The sequence below is a fragment of the Dromiciops gliroides genome, chromosome 6 (assembly GCF_019393635.1).
Source record: "Dromiciops gliroides isolate mDroGli1 chromosome 6, mDroGli1.pri, whole genome shotgun sequence".
Taxonomy (NCBI): domain Eukaryota; kingdom Metazoa; phylum Chordata; class Mammalia; order Microbiotheria; family Microbiotheriidae; genus Dromiciops; species Dromiciops gliroides.
The window spans coordinates 187,744,458-187,766,994 of record NC_057866.1 but is presented as its reverse complement, the minus strand read 5'-3'; positions in this window follow the sequence as shown (position 1 = coordinate 187,766,994).

The window sequence follows — 22,537 nt, the reverse complement described above, 5'->3', positions numbered from 1 at the left end:
TTGAAATCCTATTGCTTTCACCTAATTGGCAAGAATGGGTGGAAAAGATCAGATATGTTATATTTGATGAGGTAAGTGATTTGTCATTTCTCAGGGTGTGTCTAAATACTGAGCTTATTTTAGGAATAAAACTACCTCAGAATGACATCCTTTCACTAATGCTGTAAGTTAATTCCATTTGATGGGATTCAGAATGGAACTGCTTCTTATCACATTTTATGCTATGGTGACTTATTATAATTCAGCTCCATTCCACATTCAGACTCCTGTATGTATCAGTATACCCTGAAAAGTTATGTGTATGAAAAATTCTCCCATGGGTTCCTTGTCTTATAATGGGAGCAGAATCCTCCCATTATATGCTTGGAGGACTTCCCTGGACTTAGATCTGTAGATTAGAGAAATAGGCTTTTTGTTATTGGTTTCCTTGTTAAGAGTGATGATAATTACTTAAGTAATAATCTCTTCTAATTTATTTATTATTTTTGCCAGGCTTATGATTTTGGGGTAGGGATCTCCTGGAGGTGAAATTCCCCTATCAATGTATTTTTAAAATAATATTTCATTTTTTCAATTATGTGTAAAACAATTTTTAACATTTGATTTTTAAATTTTGAGTTCTAAATTCTCTCCATCCCTCCTTTCTCTCCTCCCTCCCTGAGACAGTAAGCAATTTGATCTAGGTTATATATGTGCAATGATGCAAAACATTTCCATGTTAGTCATGTAAAAGAAAATAGACCAAAAACAAAATAGTGAAAAAAAATAAAGAAATTGAAAAAATAGTATGCTTTATTCTGCCTTCAGACTCCATCAATTCTTTCTCTGGAGCTAGATAGCATGTTTCATCATGAGTCCTTTGGAACTGTATTGCTGACAATAGCTAAGTCATTCATAGTTAATAATCATATAATATTACTGGTACTGTGTACAATCCTCTCCTGGTTCTTCTCCCTTCACGTTGCATCAGTTTATAGAAATCTTTTCAGATTTTTCTGAAATCATCTTGTTCAACATTTCTTATAGCACAATAATATTCCATTATAATCATATATAACTTGTTCAGCCATTCCCCTATTGATGGGCATCCCCTCAATTTCCAATTCTCTGATACCACAAAAAAGAGCTGCTATAAATATTATTGTACAAATAGGCCCTTTTCATTTTTCTTTGATCTCTTTGGGATACAGACCTGGTAGTGGCATTACTTGATCAAAGGGTATACCCAGTTTGATTGCCTTTTGGGCATAGTTCCAAATTGTTCTCCAAAATGGTTAGATCAGTTTACAACTTCACCAACAGTACATTAGTGTCCCAATTTTTCCACATCCCCTCCAACATTGATCATTTTCCTTTTCTGTCATTTTAGCAAGTCTGATAGGTGTGAGGTGGTACCTCAGAGTTGATTTAATTTACATTTCTCTAATAAATAGTGATCTAGAGAATGTTTCATATGGTATAGATAGCTTTAATTTTTTCATCTGAAAATTGGCTGTTCATATCCTTTGACCATTTAGCAATAGGGCAATGCCTTGTATTTTTTTTATAAATTTGACTAAGTTCTCTACATATTTGAGAAATGAAGCCTTGATCAGAGACATTAGCTACAAAAATTTTCCCCTTCAGTTTTTTGTTTTCCTTCTACCGTGTGTATTTGTGTGCATATGTCTGTGTGTCTGTATGTCTTTCTGTTTCTCTTCATGTATATGTATCTGCAAATTGTCTGTGTCTTTGTATGCATTCATGTTTGTGTGTCTCTGTGTATATTTGTCTATGTGTGTGTTGCCCATGTAGGTTGGGTGTATTCACATAGGTCCATCTAGATGTGACTTGCAAGTAGCCATGAATAGATATCTATAGAGTCTCCTTCACCTAACCTTTGAAAATGAAGTCATTGATTCCTGCCAGAAAGTTAGTGGGACATTGAATCCAGAGGCTAGCCATTCTCTTCTCAGAAAAAAGGGTCTTGACTAGAATGAGATCTGCCACCCCAAATATTTTTGGTCTATGAAAGCAAGCTCTAGCTGCACTCCTGGTCACTATTTTCTTAATAGGGAAGGACCCCCCAAGTTAGAGATCCAAAGGCTTCCCACCAAAAGCCCACTGCACAAAGACCATTCATAGAAAATAGGGCAAAAATCCTATTTATCCAAGTGAAGAGTAAAGAGAAATCAGATAAGTTATACAGATGAAGTTATGCTAAAAAACATACAGAGTAAATGACTTCTCCCAGTTGAGGGAGATATCTCAGCTCAACCAACAGAGAATCCCAGGTGCCACTCAAAGGAAAATCCCTGAAGGCTCTCATGAGGTAAATTGGTTATGTGGACAACTGGTGCTACAGTAAGGACCAGAAGAAGAAAGGTCGGTCTTTCATAGAATAATTCTAAAGGCAGATCTCAGATACCACCATGAGTTAGTCATGGTAGAACTGACTTGAGAGAAACATTGAATGTATGTTGGAAGCCATTGGCAGATTATCTTGATATCCAGTTATTTATATAGTATTTCCACAATGCCCAATTAGAGGCTACAAAAATAAAAACGAAGAAAGGAATGTAGAAGATTTAAGCATATTAGAAAGTCTGGATTCCCATTTTCATTAATTGAAGGTACCAAGGACAACACTGTGCCTGAGAATGTCAAAAGAATTATTGCCATTCTGAAATTAAAGCTAAATTGGAGGAACATGTTTAAATCAATTAACACGTGTATAACATCACCTTTGGAATTATAAAATGGGATGTAATAGACCTGGAAAGTGCCTAACAAAAATCCATACAATATTAAGAAATCAGGAAATCAAAGTATTAGAATGCATTATACTTCCACTCAAAGGTCCAGTTTTCCTGATTGGCCACTGTCTCATCATTTTTTTTTTCTTGATAGGCCTCAGCCAAAGTTGATTTCATTCTGTATTCTATGGTCATCTGTTCAAGAGCCACCATGCTGCAACACAAGTCTCCTCATGATTCCCCTTTCCCCCTCCAATTCTGAAACTCTGATCATATCAACTCTGCCATTGACCTGGGAAGGGATGCATCAGTCTTCTCCCCTGGGATCACATTTACCATCCCAATAATGTTCTGAATCAAATTGCCCCTCCCTGACCACCACTCTCCTATGTGTATTTTTTCTATCCTCCTTACCCCCAGTAAGATCTACAGGACCCCACTGGTAAAGGTACGCCTGTGTCAGCATAACTTTTGTGTCCCTTTAACAAGGCATTGATGGACCAGATTAAAACATTACCAGTGATGGTTAGATTGAATCAGTTCCTACAATGAAAAAGAAACAAAACAGGAATATACAGGATAATGTCATGCATAAAAATAAATGCTGTCTCCTTTGAAATGGTCTCTTCTATTTATTTCCAGTTTCAAGATAAGTGTTGTAGAACAAAGGGCACACAGGAGTGTTTGATGCTCTAGAAGAAAAGTGGGAAAGGAGACAGTCACCCAAAGTGGAAAAAAATCTGTGCGTTAACTAATAAGTTGAGGAAAGTAAAGAAATCATTGGAGAAAACACCAACTGTGTATGTATTTGCAAGCAAAGAATTGGTCCCTGGCTTTACTGATGCCTCAAAAATATCCCATAAGATCCATGGCTAATATACCAATCAGAGGCCACAGACTGATGTTGTACCCAAGTCCCCAAATGAGTGAAAGTAAAACCAGGTTGGGGAATAGAAGGTGCTGTAACTTTGTGTCCTTGGTCACACTTGGGTATGGGTCCTCTATAGAGACAGCATGGCATAATGGATAGACAACCTGCTTCAGCTTTATGATGACCTGGGATCAAGTCTGTCATCCAACATAGATAGGTTATATGACTGGGCAGGGAGCTCCAGCCAATTCTCTAAAACTCTGAGTGTAGAGCTGGTGATAGCATCCATGGATGGAGGGAGTTCCCTCACCAGGGAATCCTTAAGCCAATAAAATGAAAATTCTGGTCCTTCTTCTCACCCCTCAAAGTTTCCTTTAGGCCTTTACAGAAACAGGTCTGCAGTCTGTATACTCAGACTGATTTTCTTTTTTTGCCCAGCCCTAATGCAGATTCCATTTCAAAAGCAAGAGGATTTGGTTCATCTCCAGGCACATCAATTTGCGGAATTTTACCAATCACATCCCTTCTATAAGAACATAGAAATGCAATCTCTCATGTGATAGGGTAGAGAGATTTCACTGATTAATGTCCTACTGATGAGGGAATTATGAACTTTTTGAGGGTGGGCCATTTATTTTTGTACTTCCCCCAGCACCTAGCACAGTTGCTTGAGCATAACAGTCAGATGCTTACCAAATGCTTTTCTTTTTATTTATTTATTTATTTTTAGTGAGGCAATTGAGGTTAACTGACTTGCCCAGGGTCACACAGCTAGTAAGTGTTAAGTGTCTGAGGTTGGATTTGAACTCAGGCACTCCTGAATCCAGGGCCGGTGCTCTATCCACTGTGCCACCTAGCTGCCCTAAATGCTTTTTGTTAGTGAATTATTAAATGAATGAATGGAGAACAAAAAATAAGATGATGGCTTTACCTTTACAGTAGTATCTGACTTAAAGTCAGAAAACCATGGAATTAATTATCACCTTTATCAATTTTAACCAAATGGATAGAGGCAAGTCACTGTGACACAGTTCCCTTATTTGTGAAATAGGGATAATAAGCTCAAAGCAGCACATTACATTGGAAGGCACTATGGATTTAGAGTTGGGTTCTGGATTTGAATCCTCGTTCTACCCCTCACTTGTATAACCTTGGATAATTCACTTAAGCTCTAGGCCTCAGTTTTCTCATTTGTAAAATCAGACAACTTCTACAATTCACCGTAGCTCTGAATCTCTGATTCTATCATCTCATTCACTTTTCTACCCTTCCTGTATGAAAAGGCCATATCAACTTCTGGAATCACAGATGTAATAGAGAGTACTTTAGATCTTATCTGAGTACTTTATGAAATCTACATGGCTGCAAAACAAAGCATAGACTTACTTCACAGAAAGGATTTAGTCCTTTCTCCCCAGGATGTGAATCTTCTGTTTATGTGAACCTAAAAGCCCTTTTTTTTTTCAAGTTCATCAATCTTTCCACTGTCCTTGACCATGGGAGAACAGACCGAATCAAAGGAGTTAGGAGTAGAACCCTTGTTGTTATAATAACAGTTTCTTGTTATGTTTAAGTTTAGTGTTCAAGCAGAGCTCAAATCTTTCATCTTCTCACTCTAATTTATTGATTTCCTTTTGGTTCAATAATTTTGTCTCCTCTTTCTCTATATGTTTATTGTAAAATCAACTGTTGTATGAAAAGACATGATTTTTAAGGATACTATTTAATCATGATTTCCAAGGCTTTTTTTCAGTCAAACTAACTTCTATGATTTGTTCTCCAATTTGACCAGGTTATATCTATCCATTTAATGTCTCAATTGTTTCACTGATTTATTGAGTTAAATTTTTTTTAACATTTATGTAGCAAACAAAAGTATTTTCTACTTAATCAAAGTTTGTTGAAATGAATAAATCTTTTAGAAACAAGATAACATTTATTTGAAAAAAATTCTTTTTGTTGGGGGGTAGCCCTGAGAATGTCTTGAAAAGATCTTTAAGAATGGGTCAATGGGGGCAGATAGGTGGCACAGTGGATAAAGCACCAGCCCTGGATTTGGGAGGACCTGAGTTCAAATCTGGCCACTTGACACTTACTAGCTGTGTCACCCTGGGCAAGTTATTTAACCTTCATGGCCCCACAAAAAAAAGAAAGAATAATATTAAATAAATAAATAAAATAAACACAAAAATGGGTCAAAACATAGCATGTGAAGCTGAGTACATGAGTTGACTAAAAATGTTGGAAAAGAAGACTGAGATACTGCCAGACTGCACTTGATTCAAACTCAAAAGTGATAGATCCAGAGGTGAGGACTTTCAGTGGAAAGTGATATTGATGAATTGTCACTTGTTGCCAGTGACAACTTATCTTAATAATTATTTTTCCTACAAATTTAATTATACTTTACCCTTAGTGAATTTCACCAGGATACCAGTCTCTATTTCAGAGACTTCCCTTGGGAATAATAAATCTTTTATAGAATGTGATACAATGCACAGACTGAATGAGTGAGAATTATAGTTAACTATTTTGCTAGGAACAAGATAATGGGATTTAGAATTAGAAAGGAATTTAGAGTTTATTTTACACTTGAGGAAATTGAGACCAATGAGGTTAAGTGACTTATCCAAGATCACACTGATTGTAAGACAGAAGATTGAAGTTTGAACCCATTTACTGACAATTTAGCAATGATAAATAATCTTAAAGGGCAGATTTTTGGAGTCAGATCCAATCTGCGTTTTTAAAGTATTAGTATGAATTTGGACAGAAGTGATGAAACTTCTTAATTAGAAGACCAAAAATTGCTCCAAGAAGTATCTTGCATGTCATAGGTTTCCCATGTCCAACAGGTGAAGTCCCATCTGCAGCCTTGTAAATATGCAATGAAATATTGTAGAAGTAAAGAAGCAAAGGATAAAAATGTCTCTTCTCTGTTCTCTTCCTTGTTTTATTTTTCATTGCTTTTGTTATTATTCAATGGAAAATTCTCGTAGAATAAGGATATATCATTGTTTTATATGACACATTTCCTCATAGAAACTTCTGATTCTGTTTTAAATGGAGGTGTACTGAAAATATGATAAAATATTCAAAATTCTTCATTTGTTTTAGGCATTGCAGATGCTTGACTGAGTAAAATCAAGAAGAAAAAGTGAAGAATTGAACGATCTGGCAAGGTGGGTAATGGATATCAACATGGTTCTCTGGATGCCAGAGCAAGACAGTTCATTGAAATACCCTTCAGGAAAGGGTTTCTCTGGGTCAGTAAAATTTTGTATTTCATAAAATGAATGTTACATTTCTTTCAGTAAAATCCTTCCTCAATGTTGCATTGTGGGGCAGCAGTGTCCCTAGGTTCATGAAAGCAATTCCAGTGGAAAACAAACTCTGGGAGGATCTACCTACCAAGTTGTAATCACTTTGAATGAGTCTAGGTGAGTGTGTCAATGTCTGCTGTCTGTAGTCTGGTCTACTTATATTTAGCTAGATTCATTACCGGTTTAGTCGTATAATGATGGCTTTGGAATCTCTCAAAGAATATCTGCTAAGTTATAGAGTGGATGTGGTCTGCATTGGTGGTAGGGATACTTGACTACACCTATGAAGTCACAATTAACTTGAATTATGTGTGGAATATTTTTATCTATATCAGGGGTTTTAAACCTAGGATCCCAAGACCCACCCTTCTCCATTGCTCTGTGGGTAGATTTTAATAGGTTCATGAATTTGTATGGGAAAAAATAAATCTATTTCAATGTAATTTGTCTCCTTGGTAATCTTATGTATTTTATGCAATTAAAAACATTGTTCTGAGAAGGGGGATCTTTAGGCTTCAGTAGCCTAGGTCAAAGTAGTCCATGGCATAAAGTTCATTAAGAACCCTTGGACAACATAATAAATGGCCATCAGTGAAGAATAAAACAAACAAACAAAGAGCCCATTAACTTAATATTATCACTTAGAATGACAAACAACACATATGGTTGATTTTTCCTCTCTTATGAATTGAGTTGTATTATTTAGATATAACCTACAAGGCATCATGGTTAAGTAGAAAATATGTTGTATTTGAAGTCAGTGAATCTGGATTTAAATTCTGAGTATATTGCTTACTACCTATGTGAATTTAGGCAAGTACTTATGTCTCTGGGCCTCAGTTTCTCCTTATATAAAATATGAAGTTTTTATTAGATGACCTTTCAGGTCCTTTTCAATTTTATGTTCCTAAGCTGGCTTTTTCTTTTTGAGAATGAAATATTCTGAGATACATTTTGGGGATGTAGTCAATAGCAAATGAAGGGATTTATTTTGCTTGACTATGAATTTGTTACAAGGATTTTGCTTTTGCTTTTGCTTTTATTTTTCCAGTGGAAAGTGATAAGAGGTGGGAGAGGGAAAAAATGATTTTTGTTAATTATAAGTTAAATGAATAAAATAGTCTCTTAATTGCATTTTTGGTAGTTAATTGCCCCATATAATTTTTATGATATACATAGGGGGCAGCTTGGTGGTGCAGTGAATAGAGCACTGACCCTGAAGTTGGGAGGACACAAGTGCAAATCTGACCTCAGACACTTACTAACTGTGTGACCCTGGGCAAGTCACCCTACCCCAATTGTCTTAAACATCTAGGACCAACTCCAGTGGTCTTGATAATACATCTTGCCACTGGACTCAGATGGCTCTGGAAAAGACAGTAAGGCTGGTGACTTTGCATAGCCCTTCCTCACTTATATCCAAATTCATTGCAAGTCATGACATCTGTCATGGCCCTCTTTGAGAATGAACGACAAACAACAATGAATAAACAATTTCAGATAAAATTAGCTTCTTTGTATCTGTAGGCACCAAAAAATTTTTTTCACATTCTTATCACTTTGCTCCAGGAAGTGGCTTAAGATATCAGTCAAGAAATCAGGTGCCTTTCCCATCTTGAAAAGACATGTTGGGGACAGCTAGATGGCACAGTGGATAAAGCACTGGCCCTGGATTCAGGAGGATCTGATTTTAAATCCGTCCTCAGATACATGACACTTACTAGTTGTATGACCCTGGGCAAGTCACTTAACCTTCATTGCCCCCCCCCCCAAAAAAGGACTTGTTGAAACTTGTTTTCTATTGGAAAAACCTGGGCCATTAATCTGTCATTGTGACTTATCAAAAACGACTCTAGTAGTTGATATAATGATCCTGGGTCAAAATGAAATCAACTCACATAATTATCTAGCAAATTTGGCCATAGAATTATCAAACTAAAATGAAAAAATAAATAAACCTTTTTTCCAAATTATCCATATAATTTGAATCTAATCTTACCTTTTCTTTAGTGGTTGCTAATTACAATTATGACATTCTGAGTAAATATGCTATAATCTTTAATGACAAAAATCCATATGATATAGGTCAAATCTTTTAAAAATGTGTAATTAATGCTTTTAAAAACATTGCTATCATTTACTAATTCTCTCATCTCATCAGAACTTTCCCTAATAATAGAGAAGTAGAGTTAAGCAAACCAAATTGTCATATTGCCCATGTTCTATAGCACATGTCTATCAAGGGATATTTATTTCTTCAACTCAAGATAAGTCTTAGCAAAAGCAGTTGAAGAAGAGTCATTTGTTCTTTCTGTTCTAAGAAAAATGTAATAAAGAGCATAATTCTTCTCTTTTGAAAATGTTATCAGATACTTTTCTTAATGTTCATGGATCTTGGGAAAGGTAATTTTATTGAGAATTATTCATACCATAGGGAAGTTCTTATAACCAAATCACAGTGCTGCAGTTGAATTATTCCTTGGACATGTAAATAGCTTTTCTTTTTTATTGAGCACTTCATTAGCATGAATCATTATAATAGAGTTTTTACCTGTAGCTGACTTCTAATTTTAATAATTAAATACATATCTCATTGCTCTGGTGTGAATTGAACTCTCACTTTTTATACAAAATGGCCACTAGCTAAATGATTAATACTCTCTGAAGGATCATGTTTTTAGAACCCCAAGTTGAGACAAATCATTTGGAAAAAATATATTTATTTGGAAGTCATGTTTAAATACACTTAAAAGAGAGAGGGATTATGTATGGTATATTGAAAAGAGCAGGAATCCAGCAATACCACTGCTAGGTTTATATCCCAAAGACATCTCCTCCAAAAAGAAAAAAAAACAACTGTCCAAAAATATTGATTGCAGCTCTTTTTTTTTGTGTGTGGTGGCTAAGAATTGGAAATAAAAGGAATGCCTATCAATTGAGGAATGCTTAAGCAAGCTGTGGCATGTGATTGTAATAGAATATTATTTTGCTATAAGAAATGACAAGGAGGATGATTTCAGAAAGGCCAGGAAAACTTATATGAACTGATATGTAGTGAAGTGAGTAGAACCAGAAGAATGATGTGCACAGTGACAGCAATAATGTTTGATGAAGAACTGTGAATGACTTAACTATTCTCCGCAATACTAGGATCCAAGACAATCTCAAAGGAGTAATGATGAAAGATATTATCTGCCTCCAAAGAAAGAAGTAATATTGAGTAAACACAGACTGAATCATGCTATTTTTCCACTTTATTTCATTCATTTTTTTCTTTTATTCAAGTTTTCTTATACAAATTTACTAATATGGTAATGTTTTACATAATTGCACATGTATAACCTGTATCTGAATGCTTACCACCTCAGGGAGGGGGGAATAAAAGGAGGGAAGAAGGGATAGAATTTGGAACTCAAAACTTTAAATAAAAATGTTTGTTAAAATAAAAAAAAAAGCACTGAATTTGCAGTTAAAAACTGTGTTTATTATTGTCTGAAATGTACTACCTAGGGACTGCTAGGTGGCTCAATGGATAGAGTACTGAACCTGAAGTCAGGGAGACATTTTCCTGAGTTTAAATCTGGCCTCAAACACTTTATAGCTGTATGACCTGGGCAAGTCACTTAATCCTGTTTTCCTCATTTTCCTCATCTGTAAAGTGAGCTTTAGAAGGAAATGTCAAACCACTCCAGTATCTTTGACAAGAAGACACCAAAATGGGGTCCCAAAGAACTGGACATGCCTAAAGCAACTTAACAACAAGAAAACTTACAATTTGTGTGACCTTGGGTAGTGAATCAACCCTTCTGTGCCTCAGTTTCCTCATCTCTAAAATGTGGAGTCGGACTAGATGACCTCTTAGCCAAGCTCTCAGGTCTAAATCTATCATTCTAAAATGTTAAGACAAACAACACAAGATTTATACTTCCCTTGCCTTCACTGTACCATGTGTGACATGGAAATCTAAATTAAATATTTATATTTTAATAGGATATTAAAGTGAGGAAAACCATATGTTGGTCAGTGCTTTGTATTGCAATATGATGTTCATAGAATAAGTGGACTAGTATTTGGATATTTAAAGAACTGCTCCCCAGGTTAATCTGGGGGAAAGTGGATTTTCTTTCACCAGATTATCTAGCTAAAATGATCTGTAAAGGTTGAGCTTCTGTACCCAAAGCTCTTTGGGTGGGTGTGGAAAGGAGCCATTGCATTTGAAAGCCAATTGTTTTGTGCATTTATCATCTCTTAGAAAAGTTAATCACATCCCGCTATTTGTAGTACAGCAGCTAGGTGGCGCCAGTGCCAGGCCTGGAGTCAGGCATCTGTCCCTTCCAGTTCAGGGAATTTTTTTGTGCTTCAGGGATTATTGATTTTAAAAGGAAAAAGAAAGAAAGAGAGAGAGAAAGAGAGAAAGAGAAAGAAAGAAAGAAAGAAAGAAAGAAAGAAAGAAAGAAAGAAAGAAAGAAAGAAAGAAAGAAAGAAAGAAAGAAAGAAAGAAAGAAAGAAAGAAAGAAAGAAAGAAAGAAAGAAAGAAAGAAATGAGTATCTGTCTGCAGCTTAAAAATATATTCACCCGGCTTGGAGAAGAATGGTCTGATGATCTGATCAAGCGAAAATCTGTGTTCAGGTCTCTCCTTCAGGAAGGGACTGAGGGGAAATATTCCCAGGCTCGAGATAGGATATAGAGCTCCTAGTTGGAGAAAAGAGGAACCCGAAAGATAGAAGTACATCATGATCACGTCAGGGTCACTAAAATTGTCCCGAAAATTTCTAAGTCCGATGAAGAAACAAGAAACAGCACAAAGAGGAACTTGCATCTTCCCTTGGTGAGGAATGTTGCTTTTATATTAACAGGTCACATCCATTACACAATGTGATTTGAAGATCTTGATCAAACTTATCAACAGTTATTATATTTTTAGCATAAAATGAATCCCAATTCTTAACTTGAATAAGTTTTCAATTTGTTTAACAAATTTCTAATAAAAAAGGAGATTTAACGTCTCCTCAAAAAGGAATAAATAATCAAGTTAACAAATAAAAGGATAAATAAAAACATTGACAATAGTCTTCAATCTTTATGAATTTGTTTCTGCCTTATTTAATATGGATTTAAGGTACTCTGTACAGTTTTTAAATATCTTTGGACAATTGTGATTCTGATCTTGAAGTTATTTATATTCTAGTTGTTCTTGGAGCTATATTATCTGATAGAGCTGCTTTTCCTCCTAATATTGGATGTAATATGACCTTATCTGAAATGTGTATATATATGACTTATCGTTTTGGTAATTTGTTTTCCTCTATGTCACTAGCAAATGTAAGATCTTGTATTTCCCTTCATGACAATTATGAAAATACTTCTAGTCATCCTCATGATGACTCACAACTATAGCCTTTAGGTATTATGAAATGCCCTACACTAATATATAGAGTTTCAAGTGTAGCAGAGCTTCCTCTTTTCTATGCCTACTAGAGGAAACATGCACTTGGAAATGATGAAAGATAACATAAATCCGATTCTAGAGTGTACCCAAATTTCAGAAAAGAGATATTATCAATGTAGGCAATCTCTGTGTGGCCCTGAACATATTCTTGGGTTGTAATCTTACTAAATTTCAGGAATGTATTAGTTCAATTGGATTTAATTGTTTTATTTATATTTTATTATATATATATATATATATATATATATATATATATATATAAATGACCTATTCAACTTATGTCCTAGAGGATATAGAGTTAGTTTTTTCATTATATAATATGATGTTGTTTGCAAATTTTAATGAAGGTCTTTTTGAATGTACAGGACTAGATGTTGGAGTTGATACTTTGGCCCACAGGATGTAATGCTGCTTGTTTTAGAGTTTTTTAAACAGCATTGCCCTGGGGTAGCTAGATGGTGCAATGGTTAAAGCACCAGCCCTGGATTCAGGAGTACCTGAGTTCAAATCTGGCCTCAGACACTTGACACTTCCTGGATGTGTGACCCTGGGCAAATCACTTAACCCCCATTGCCTGCAAAACAAACAAACAAAAAAACCAACAACAAAAAAAACCAAACCACAGCATTGCCCTGTAAGGAGAGAGAAGATAAAAATTTATGAGAATTTGAGATTTTTATTTTTGAATTAAATGGGAATTAAATTATAAGCACAATGAGAATGTTATGAGAAAATTATGATGAGAATTCAATGAGAATCCACTTTAAATCCCAAGAATTTCACTTAAAACTTCTGTTGTACTTATACAGCAACCTCTGGCTTATGTTTCTGTGCTGTAATCTCTAATATAGTTTTCACTGATTTTGTAGAACTTACTACATTTGCAAAAAGGGAACTTTATTATGAACATCAGATTAGTGAACATAAATCAGAAACCTATTGTGATTCTAGATTTCTAGATGTTACAAACCAAACTAGTGATTCTGGAAATATACCAAAAGGTTTATATGATTATTTTGATAAGAACATATATTAGCATATGACACATAAGAGAAAGGTAACAGAATTACTTTTAAGTATTTCTATACTAAAGAGATCTTCCATACCTCTTTATTACAAAGATGATCAATGGTATCTGTAAGTTTAGGAAAATTATCACATTATAGCCCATTTGCATTATTTGTCTATGCAGTATATAATCTTTCTGTAAAAACCCTAAACACAAGTCAATTGATTATATAATAATCAATTGGTTTTAGAGTTCTTCACTCTGAGTCTATGTTCTAATTGATTAATTATTGAGGGATGGAAATTATACAATAATTAATGTATTACTAATTATTGTATAATTTCTTTACAATTGTAAGTATATATTTATAGTAAGATTTAAAATTGTTGTATATTCTATTATGAGTCAACAAACCTAGTTCACAGTCGTTGCTATCATTATTGTCCTCAATATTTAAATCCATATGAGACTTTGATTATTGGAAATTATTATTTGGGACATTTTGGGATTGCTAATTTATATTATTCTGAGTCTGACTCCAGGTATGATCATTGAGGAATACTGTTGAGCCAATGAGTCATGGTACCAACTATCCTAAGCATTTTCCATTCATGCAAGTGGTGGAACTCGGAAAGGTTGGGAGAACAATTCTTAGCAAAAGTTGAGGTAGGATTTTTCTGACTTGATTTCCCCAGATGTGACACATGAAGCAGAAATATCCTAACTTTGAGTCTGACTCAATGCACTTGGTTATGTGTATAACTTTTGGCTGGAATTGTTCTGGATATTGGGAAAGAATACCTTCTGTACTGTGCAAGTTTACCTCAATCTTTTGTGGTAACTTCCTATAATCATATCAGATGACATATGATGAACACAATATTGACTTTAGCATTGACATCTGTTAATAGCTATGCTAGATTTTTACTTTCTCATAATGGTATGAGGATATTAGGAGAATGATGCAAAGAGTGGTGAGATCAAGATATGAATCCGTCTGTTAGTTAATATCACATCTGTTTTAGTCCTATGTTAAAAGAAGATATGTTAACATAACGTATCTATTTTGCCTTAAAGAGACATTTATTCTTATTAAATGTTATTTATTTCAATATAATCAAAAGTACAAATTGTTTCAGTCACTTGATTTATAAACCCTGTTGTGGAATTGATTACTTAATATTCTTTAATTCATTTTACAACTGAAGTTATTGACAACTTTTATATGATTTTGTTCATATTAAAGCTTGCGCTGTTACTAATAAATCGTGTTGTTCTTATGTAAACTAATTAGGGGATATTATTAAGGAGGTTGAGGAATTACAAAAATTATTGAATAGTACTTTGCAAATAGCACAGCATACTCATGTACAAGAGGGTACTACTTCCTGGTGGGACCCCTCTTCATGGTTTTCATAGATAGCCTCATGGTTTAACAGTGGAAGCTTATTACAATTTATTTTAAATTGGATTTTAATTACTGTAGGAGCTCTTATTCTTGTTAGAATAATTGTGACCTGTTGTATCCCTCAATTTTCTAAATGTCAACTTGATTATAAGATATATGTTTTCTGAGTGTATTTCTTAGAAATTAATTCTTCCAAGATGGTACAACAGGAAGATCTTCTGCAAGTATAAAATTACAACCTGTTCTGTTTGACATCTACAAATGAGCATTTGCTTTATTATCTGGACTCTAATTTAATATAAATGGACTCCATCTCATCTTATTCTGTTTGGATTTTATCCTTTCTTCTGGTAATGATAATGCAGCTACCAAACAGGAACCAGTGCCCGACACCCTAATACATCCTCAGATGACAATATGAAAGACTCTATTCCTGAACTGAGTGATGCTCACAATTTTGCACAATTTTTTTATGTAGAATTTGTGACAGGAGAGCATGTAGGATTATTAGTGGAATTTTGTGCTATACTAGCTGTTCTAAATTTTATAAGAAGACTGCAAGATCAACTCATACATGAAAGCTTATTGTTGACAATGACTGTCCCACATTTTCCAAATGTCATGTGAGAATATACAATGACTATTAAATTGTCGATTATAGTTTTAGGAAAGGTGTTTAGGATGGCTTGCAGTTAAGACCTTTTATCCCAGCTGTGCTCTATGTTATTATCCAAATAAGCAATATGGAGCTTTACTGTGTTTCTAATTCTGTAATTGTGTACTCAATGTTAGGTCTGAGCTTGGCTGTGTTTCTGATTTTGTAACTGTATTTTAACTGGAATCAATATCTCTGTTGTGCCTATTTGAATGTAATTCTGTACCTTAGTAGGGGACTGCCCCCTCTGGAAATTGCATTGCCCATAGAGGATTTCTCCCTATGCATTGAATTGTATACATCTTTTAAATTGCTAATGATCCAAGAGACAAATTTTAGCATTTGTCTTTGGATCAAAGGAGGGATAATGTGAGTGAGATTTCCCCAAACCATTAAATATAAGTGATTAAATTGTGATGGTAATCAATATAATATGAGATAAATGGTGATTCAATATGTTTAAGTATTCCCTAGATTTGTAAATTGCTTCTCTCTGTGCATATTTCAATCTTGTCCTTCTATGCACAATAACCAATGTTCCTTGACTCCATTTCAAGTGTTCAATAGGGGTTAAGTACCAGCTTTGTTGTGATATCCCTTGGTCTATTGTGGTTAAACCACAACACCAAAAATAGTATCTTGTAAGTTGAAAGAATCAGCATTGAGATTTATATCAGTGTTACTTTAGAAATGTAATTTTTATAAAAATCATTAGGTTTTGCCCTGTTTGTGTGGAGCTGGTTATGTGCCAGCCAAGATGAGGCACCCCTAAAGCTCAGGTTCATGTTTTGTAGTATGCTGATTATTCCTTATATTCTTTTTTTTATACCATTTACAATTTTCTAAAGATGCACTGGGAGGAGTTGGCCCTAAAGGAGGAGGGTATAGTGCTTTTGAGCTTTATTAGCAGGGTTTAAATACCATCTTCTGGTACTGCCTGGGGTCTTTTGGGTCTGAGACCTAAGACTGGCTTTATTGTGAGACAGGTACTCTATCTCAATAAACCTATTTTCTGTCTTGGAGGCAGTTTTTTTTCTTTTCTTCATTGGGCTTAGAAATTTTCATGACAGTATGGCAGAAACTAGGCATAGACCAACATCTTACACTGCATACCAAAATATGATCAAAATGGGTACATGATTTAGACATAAAGGGCAATACCATGGGGAAATTAGGAGAGGAAAGAATAATTTACTTCTCAGATTTATGAAGAGAAGAATTTATGACCAAAAAAGAGATAGAGAATATTATGAAATGCAAAATGGCTGATTTTGATTACATTAAGTTAAAAAGGTTTTTGGGCAGCTAGGTGGCACAGTGGATAAAGCACCAGCCCTGGACTTAGGAGAACCTGAGTTCAAATCCAGCCTCAGACACTTGACACTTACTAGCTGTCTGACCCTGAGCAAGTCACTTAACACTCATTGACTTGCCAAAAAAAAAAAGTTTTTGTACAAACAGAAGCAATGCAGCCAAAATTAGAAGGGAAACAGAAAATTGGGAAACAATTTTATAGCCAGTGTTTCTGATAAAGATTTCATTTCTAAAATATATAGGGACCTAAATCAAATTTATAAGAATTCAAGTAATTTCCCAATTGAGAAATGGTCAAAAGATATGAACAGGCAGTTTTTCAGAAGAAGAAATCATAACTATCTATTGCCAAATGAAAAAATGCTCTAAGTCACTATTGGTTAGTGAATGTAAATTAAAACAACTCTGAGGTACCAATAAATGTTGAAGAAGCTATGGAAAAATTGGAACACCAATGCATTGTTGGTGGAGTTGTGAACTGATCCAATGATTCTGGAGGGCAATTTGGAACTATGACTAAAGGGCTATGGGACTGTGCATACCCCTTGACCCAGTAATACCACCACTAAGTCTGTATCCCAAAGCAATCATCCAAAAGGAAAAAAGGACCCACAAGTACAAAAATATTTATAGTTGCTCTCTTTGTGGTGGCAAGGAACTGGAAATCGAAGGAATGCTCATCAATTGGGGAGTGGCTGAACAAGTTGTGGTATATGAATGTAATAGAATACTACTGTGCTATAAGAAATGATGAGCAGGCAGATTTCAGAAAAAAATTGGAAATACTTAAGGAGACTGATACTGAGTAACATGAGCAGAACTGGGAGAACACAGTACACAGTAACAGCAACATTGTGTAATGATCAACTGTGATAGACTTGGCTCTTCTCAGCTATACAATGATCCAAGACAATTCCAAAGGACTCATCATGGAAAATGCTCTCCACATTCAGAAAAAAGAACTGTGCAATCTGAGTGCAAATTGAACCATGCTCTTTCTATTTTTTTCTTTTTTAAGGTTTTCCCCTTTTGTTCTGATTCTTCTTTCAAAATATGACTAATGCAAAAATATGTTTAATGTAATTGCACATATATAACCTATACCAGATTGTTTTCTGTCTTGGGGAGGGAGGAAAGAAATGAGGGAGGGAGAAAAATTTGGAACTCAAAATCTTATAAAAACAAAGGTTGCAAATTATCTTTACATGGAACTGGAAAAAATACTTTTATGATTAAAAAATCATTACTGTTTGGAAGGTTGTGCAAGTACTATTTTACATTTTATACTGAGTTAAGAGTAATGTTATTCCTTGCTCTCACTATGTGGCCAGCCTATATTTTTTTTGGGTCCTACATAGTGTTCTTTAAAAAATTCCTTCCTTTTAAAATTCCTTGTTTGTGATTTCCTGCAATTTGCTCATTTCTACCATGCACATCTCCAGGCTGTTTCTCAATTTCAATTCTTCAGAGATTGCAGAGTTTCAAGTAACACCACAGAAAGGATATATGTTCTAAAATGATGCATCTTTGCTACTTGGAGCAGCTTGGTGTTATTAAAAATTAAAATTTAAGATTAGAAATGTTTGCTGTTCATACATACACTGACATTTACACACTTATATATACATATATACACACATATATACATACACACACACACACACACACATATATATATATATATATATATGCAGTCAAGTAGAGTAAAGACAATGAACTCATCCTCTGGGGTTATTATTATTATTATCTTGTATCTGTACCTTTTTTCTTTCTAGCTCATTTCCATGGCAAATTAAATGAGTTTTGGAGCTAGAAAACAGAAGTACATGTGGACTCTATGATCAGCTGACTAAAGGTGATTCACTGGAGAAGGAGATGGCAAATAATTCCAGTATTTTTACCAAGAAAACTCCGTGGACAGTGCTAAAATGATAAAAAAAAATATGACATCAGAAGATGTGCCCCTACGGTCAGAAGGTGTCCAATATGCTATTGGGGAAGAGGAGAGGATACCTACAAATTTTTGTTGTATGTCCTTCATTCTTGAAGTACTCTTCAAGAATGAAGAGGGGCAGCTAGGTGGCGCAGTGGATAGAGCACCGGCCCTGGAGTCAGGAGTACCTGAGTTCAAATCTGGCCTCAGACACTTAACACTTACTAGCTGTGTGACCCTGGGCAAATCACTTAACCCTAATTGCCTCACTAAAAAAAAAAAAAAAAAGAAAAAAAAAGAATGAAGTATAACATTGTAGTGATATCATGACTTGCATTAACTTGGATTTTAAGTGAGGGAGGGTTGTGAAAAGTCAACAACCTCATTCTCTCCCTCAGAACCATCTGGGTTTAGTAGCAAGATAAACATCAGAATGACTAGAGATGGTGCCAGATACCTAAGGCAATTGGGGTTAAGTGACTTGCCCAGGCTCACAAAACTAATGAGTGTCTGAGATGAGATTTGAACTTAGGTCCTCCTGACTGCAGGGCTAGTGTTTTATCCACTGTGCTACCTAGCTGCTCCACAACTACAAGTAGCTTCAGCTTAAGCAAAAGGAAGTTTATATGTGAATGCATCTGGTAATGAATGGAAAAGCCAATGCTACAAATATTAATATTGCTTAGGAACCTGGAATATAAGATCTATGAACCAAGATAAGCTTGATGTGGGCAAATAGGAGATGGATAGACTAAACATTGGCATCCTGGTTGTCAGTGAACTTAAATGGAAGGAAATGAGTGAATATAATTGAGATGATCATTACATATATTCCTGTGGGCAAGAAGCTCTTAGGAGAAATGGAGGAGCTGTAGCAGTCAATAAAAGAGCGAGAAAAACAGTATTGAATATAATTGCAACAATGGCTGAATGCTATCTGTTCAAATCCAAAGTAAACCACTCAACATCATAGTAATACAAGTCCATGTTTCAACCACTGGTGCTGAAGAGGTCAAAGTTGATTAGCTTTATGAAGACCTACAACATCTAGAAATAATGCCAAAAAAATTGTCCCACTCATTGTAGGAGATTAGAATGCTAAAGTAGGGAAATCAAAAATCAAAAGATATTTCTAAGATGTAAAGGTAGATCAATGGAACAGAGTAGACATGAATTTCAAAGCATATATATACATATATATTAATCTTATATGTGACAGGTGTAATATTAAAGAATTAAGATTTTGGGATAAGAATTCATTATTTTGTAAAAGTTGTTGAAAACTGGAAAGCAGTATGGCACAAATTGGACATAGATTAATATTTTACACCACTTATCAAGGTAAGGTCAAAATTGACAGAAAGAGATATTACAAGAAAATCTGAAAAACATGGAACATATTACTTATCAAACTTACAGATTGTTGAACAATTTATGAATAAACAATTGACAGCAGAGTGAGGCATAAAAAGGATAATGTTGATAATATGAAATATAAAATTTAAAAGGGGTTGTACAAATAAAACAAATGTAGCCAAGGTCAGAAGGAAAGGAGAAAAATGGGGCAAATTTTATAGACAGTTTTTCAGATAAAGGTCTTGTATCTCAAATGTGTAGAGAACTTTGTCAAATATTTAAGCATTCAAGTCATAATTGATAAATTGTCAAAGGATGTGAATAAGCAGTTTTCAGATGAAGAAATCAAAGCAATCTATAGTCTTGTGAAAAATGCTCTAAATCATGATTGATTAGAGAGATGCAAATTAAAGCAACTTGGAGGTACCACCTCACACCAATCTGTTTGGCTAATATGACAGAAAATAGGAAAATAAAAAATTATATAACTTCATTACATATTTTAAAAGAATAACAAGTTGTGCATAATAGATTTGCCATTCATGTGCAATCATCTTTTTTATTCTATTATGTTATATAAGTGGTTGTTTATTTCATAAATTAAAAATAAAATAAACAAAAATTTTAAAAATGAAATAAAATAATTAGAATAACAGACAAGTTTGATCTCAGTTTGCAAAATGAAGGAGGGCAGAGATTAATAGAGTTTTATCAAGATAACTCATTGTTGATAAGAAATACTATTTCAACAATTAACATCACCAGATACTAATGGCTATTAGCAGATAATCAATATAGCAATCAGATTGATTATATACTTCACAGCCAGAGGTAGATAAGTTAGGTAAAACCGGACCTGGAGCTAAAAGTGGCCCAGATCATAAGTTTTTATTGCAAAATTCAGATTTAAATTGAAGAAAGCAGGGTGTAACATCCCTTATGAATATGAAGTGAAGGTGTTGACTAGATTTAAAGACTGGTAGATAGAGTAACCGAAAGACTATGAACAGAGGTTCACAACATTGTACAGAATGCAGCAAAAACAAATCCCAAAGAAAAAGATGAGCAAGAAAAAATGGTTATCTGATAAGGCTTTGTAAATAACTGAGGAAAGAAGGAAAGCAAAAGGGAAATGAGAAAGGGAAAGATATACCCCCACTCAATACATAATTCCAAAGAACAGCAAGGAGAGATAAGGGTTTCTTAAATGAGCAACGCAAAGAAATATTAGAAATCAATAGAAGGGGAAAGGCAAGAGATATCTTCAAGAATATTAGAGATATCAAGGAAAAATTTCATGCAAAAATGGGCATGATAAAAGACAAAAATAACAGGGATTTAACAAAAATGGAAGACAATATGAAGTGGCAAGAATACACAAAAGAACTATACAGGAAAGAGCTTAACATTACTAATAACTATAATGTAGTTTACTGATCTAGAGCTAGATATACTAGAGAATAAGGTCAAAGGGCCTTAGGAAGCAGTGTTAACAACAAGATTAGTGGAGGTGATGGAATTCCAACTATGCTATTTAAAGCCCTAAAACATGATTGTGTTAACAAACTGTACTCCATATGCCAAAAAATTTGGAAAATACAATATGGTTCCTGGATAGGACAATATTAATTTACATCCCAATCCTAGGACAATGCCAAGGAATGTTTGAATTACTGAACACTTACACTCATTGGACAGCAAAGCTATGCTTAAGAGTGTGTAAGCTAGGGTTCATCAATATGTGAACTGAGAATCACTAGAAGAGCAGGCTGGTTTTCAAAGAGGCAGAGGAACTAGAAACCAATTTGCTAACATTTGCTGGATTCTGGTTCATTGATACTTCTGCTTCATTGACTATACTACACAACAAATCACAACAAAATGTGGGAAGTCCTCAAAGTGATGAGAGTACCAGAGCATCTTAATTGTTTTTGGAGGAAACTGTATGTGGGCTGAAAGCAACAATTAGAACCAAATTTGGAATAACTATTTGTTTAAAGATTGGAAAAGGAGTATGACAAGCTGAATATCAACACCTTACTCATTTAACATATGCAGAGTACATCCTTTGAAATTCCAGGCTGGATGAATCAAAAGCTGGAATTAAGGTTGCTGGGAGAAATAGCAACCATCCTAGATATACAGACAATACCACAATGATGTCATAAAATGAAGAGGAATGAATAAGCTTCTTGATGAGGGTGAAAGAAGGGAGTGTGAAAGCTGGTTTGAATCTTAATATTCAATAAGATCTTTGCAATTGGTCCCATTATTTCCTGGCAAATAGAGAGAGAAAAAAGAGAGGCAGTATGGAATTTTGTATTTTTGAATTCAAAGATCACTGCAGACTGGGACTGCAGCCATGAAATAAAAAGATGCTTGCTCCTAAATAGGAAAACTATCGCAAATCTGGAGGGCATACTAAAAATCAGAGCCTTCACTTTGCCTAAAGGTCTATATAACCAAAGGTGTGGCCACTATTT